General features: G+C 40.4%; 1 pseudogene; it reads left to right on the top strand.

Moving 5' to 3' along the window:
* Nucleotides 1-3,165: 3,165 nt before the first annotated feature.
* LOC129025052 (anaphase-promoting complex subunit 15-like) lies at nt 3,166-3,619 on the top strand (annotated as a pseudogene).
* Nucleotides 3,620-3,997: the final 378 nt, after the last annotated feature.

Genomic DNA, 3,997 nt, shown 5'->3' with positions numbered 1-3,997 from the left:
TTAATATTTATTGAACTTTTATGATGCTTAAAGCTGTATATTTGCTTAGGTGATAATACAATACTGCATGTGTAAATTGATAAAATGTAATGTACAGTGCCATAAGTGAGTAAAATAGTGTTGAAGAGGAGCCTGCCTAGAAAGACAATGTGCAGGGCTGTGCTGTTCAATACGGTAACCACTCTTATGGTTATTTAAATTTAAATATAAATTAATTACCATTAAGTTAAATAAAAGATTCAGTCCCTAAGATGCATCATCCACATTTCAAGTGCTCCACAGCCACATATGGCTAGTGGCTACTTTACTGAACAGTGCAGGTAGAGAATTTTCCATTATCATGGGAAGTTCTGTTAGACAATGTGTGGCTAGGAGGTTTTGTGAACTGTGTCCTTAAAAGAAATAAACATTATGCTTCATTGTTTAAAAAAGAAAGTTAAACTGTATTAGCAGATTGGTAAGCAGAGAACTCATGATTTCTACTGTACGGATTAGTTAGAGCCTCCTTACTATGAAGGTTGAAGCTGAAGTGGAATAAAGACCTGATGGGCATTTGTGGAGAAGATTTCAGCCCCAGTAGAGACGGATGGTAGAATCTCCCAGGTAGACCTTTCTGGCTTCACAGCTCCACTAATGACCATGATAAAAATCCCTTTCCAAGAAGAATGTACTTCCACTTATACACCCAGCACCTTCAATGAAATAAGTCCACGAATTCCTGAGCTATGCATCTCAACTCTCTAAGAATCCTCCCAATTCCCAAATTCTATGAAATAAAAATGTTTTTGATCATACAAAATCTACATCTAAAAAGAATTTGGGACAACAATACATATATAACCAATGTGCACACAGCTTGAAAACATTGTCTTCTCCTAGGGATGTTAAAACCAAAGATAGACTGGGCACAGTGGCTCACATCTGTAATCCCAACACTTTGGGGCGCCGAGGCAGGTGGATCATCTGAGGTCTGGAGCTCAAGACCAGCCTGGTCAACATGGTGAAACCCCATCTCTACTAAAAATAAAAAATATTAGCTGGGTGTGGTGGCGGGTGCCTGTAATCCTAGCTACTCGGGAGGCTGAGGCAGGAGAATCTCTTGAACCCGGGAGGTGGAGGTTGCAGTGAGCCACGATAGCACCATTGCACTCCAGCCTGGGCAACAAGAGCGAAACTCCATCTCAAAACAAACAAACAAACAAACAAACAAAAAACAAAGATAGTGTGGACAGTGTTGTGTCCCGGGAAAGCTTATTTTCATGGTAAGCTCAAAGTAAAATGATTAATTCCTGGAACATAGAATAGATATGAAATAGCATTCATGTTTGTAAAGGTGTTTTCTTGAATTATAACCATAACTATAATACCTGTTTAGGGTTATCCTAATGACTGACTTCATACTTTAAGTCCTTTATCTCTTTCTAACCATATTCTCAACAAGGTATTATGTTGAATAATAACTTCTTTTTCTTTCGTTGAAAACGTGGTCTGATTTCCTCTCTTTGACTAAAACCCCCATAATGTAAAAAGTCCAAATCAGGTACTAAGAAAATGCACAAATGAAAAATGTTTTAATATTGTTATGGGAATTTGTTATACATCCAAATCATATTATATCATCAGAAATCATAATAATACCATTATACTGTGCAATTATGTGCTTCAGTGGCAACTTATCATGTGTTTACTATAATTATACCATTCGACTAATTACAGCAATCATGCCATTTAGTGGCTGAATTCTTAGCTCTGAATTCCATTGATTGGGTGGACTTTATAATTCTATGAGGTTTTGTGCCTTGAATTTGATGAATGTAGGACTCGAATTTTGTGTTGCTAGCTTAAAAAAAATTCCAGCAATAATTTCAAGGTTTGGGGATGAATATGTTTATCATTTATCAAAATGTCCGAAGGAGGGCAAATTGCTGTTTTTCCATCACAAGCCTGGGCCCTAACGCGGAGTGGGCTGTTAGACTAAGTCCTTGTCTGTAGAGCAGAGACTCATGTCTACATCACTCAGGAGCCAAAGGGTTAAAGTGACCTGACTGGTTGCCAAACTGAAAAGAGAAGTTAGTTTGGTTACTTAGTAAAATTAGTCAATCAGTTTGACTTTTTTCATTCCATTGATCACTTGCTAAACTAAATGGATTAGATGGACAAATTTTATTTGTTAGCACTGTACAGCTAAGAGTCCATAGAAGGGCACTCAACAATCGTCAACACATCCTGTAAATAGAGGTTCAGCTACAAAAATTAGTCCACATAACCTGTATTATCAAATGTCTATTTCATGCAATGCACTATGTTACCTTATGAGAAAGGAACAAAGCCATTTCAGACACGAGTCCCATATTCACCCAGCATAACCTATCAAATAATCTTCTCAAGTTTGTGAGGCTGGGAAAAGATAGCTTTCCAAATGAAAATTACATAAAGCGCATCTTAAATTTCCTAATCAACTTGAGTGTTACTCTCCATACTTACCTCTGAGAAGGAAGCTAAGAAATCATTTGGGTGGGCTTAGATCTTCTAATCCTTCTGTTGAGTAACAGCTTCAGCAGGGTGGAGTGAAGTGAATCTTGCCAGTGTTTTCGGGCCCGGATCTGCAATTTGAAAACCGTTAGCCTTTGGAAAACTCACTAAATGTTCAAGCCTCAATTTTCTTATCTCTAATAAGGGAATGAAAGGTAGCTACTCTGCAGGACTTTTGTGAGGTTTAAGGGAGAATACCAACACTTTTTAAAATCTATGTATCCAAATATATAGAACTTTTACCCTCTGGGTTTCAAGAGGAAATACTTTAATAAGAAATTCACGTTCTTCCCCTGAGAAAGATCTTAGATGTGATGCAACTGTTTGCAGGGACATGAATATCTACAACTTTCTAGAGCATTTCCCATTAGATTAATATATTGAAATAAGCAAAAGCTTTGACATTAACGGCTCTGCTGAATTGTCTCTCTTTTTCAAAATCAGAATAACAGGGTTAGATGATCACATAAAACTGCTTGGGGGTGAGTCCCGGATTCTGGTGGGTTCTTCCACTCAGGCTTGGTGAAGCGCTTCCGGGTCTCCACTGGCTGCAGACCCTGGTGCGATGAGGACACTGAGGCCCAGAGAGGTTAAGTGACTTGGCCAAGGTCAAACAGCTAGTAAGTAGTGGAGCCAGGACTCAAACCCAGTCTAGGAACCATGTCCACTTTGTTTCCCTCACTCTTCCTTTGTGGGACTGAGACACTGTGGTTTAATCTGGATCGACCTTGTATGGAAGAGACAGAGCTGCAGCAGCAGGAACAGCAGCATTAGACCTGGCTCGAAAGCATCACAGAGAAAGATAACAATCTGGTTCCTATTGGCAAGCCAGCCTCAGAGCACTATGATGAAGAGGAATAGGAGGATGATGAAGACAATGAGGATAGTGAAGAGGACTTAGAGGATGATGAGGACATGCGGGACATGGACAAGATGAATGACTACTATGAGTCACCTGATGACGGAGAGGTCAATGAGGTGGACGTGGAAGGCAACGAACAGGATCAGGACCAGTGGATGATCTAGGTAGACAAGGCAGGGTGCCCTCAGGGAGATTCTAGGCCAGCCCAACCTACCCTGCATCCCAACCCCCAGCCCTTGCCCACAGAACAAACTGATGGCCCCAGTGCCTGAAAGTGCCCTTAGGCACCTCCTCAGCTGCTGCCAGGATCTGGTCTCCTTGGCCTCTCCCAAGCCATCAGTCTGCACGTGAAATCCACAGAGCCTGAGCCCACTCCACCTTCCTGGCCAGTACCTCACCCCTTGGTTGCCAGGTCTGGTCTCTTTCTAAGTTTCTTTAATAAAGACAAAGGAGTGATTTCCCCCCAACATCCACACCCCCCCGCAAAAAAAAAAAAAAATACTTGGAACTTGAAAGAAGATCTTAGGAAGAGTATCAAATATTTACCACTAATCAAAATTTGATAAACAACCTGAGAGCACAAAAGAATGTCATCCCATATCA

This window comes from Pongo pygmaeus, chromosome X (assembly GCF_028885625.2).
Source record: "Pongo pygmaeus isolate AG05252 chromosome X, NHGRI_mPonPyg2-v2.0_pri, whole genome shotgun sequence".
Classification (NCBI taxonomy): domain Eukaryota; kingdom Metazoa; phylum Chordata; class Mammalia; order Primates; family Hominidae; genus Pongo; species Pongo pygmaeus.
This window is presented reverse-complemented; position numbering and strand designations above follow the sequence as displayed.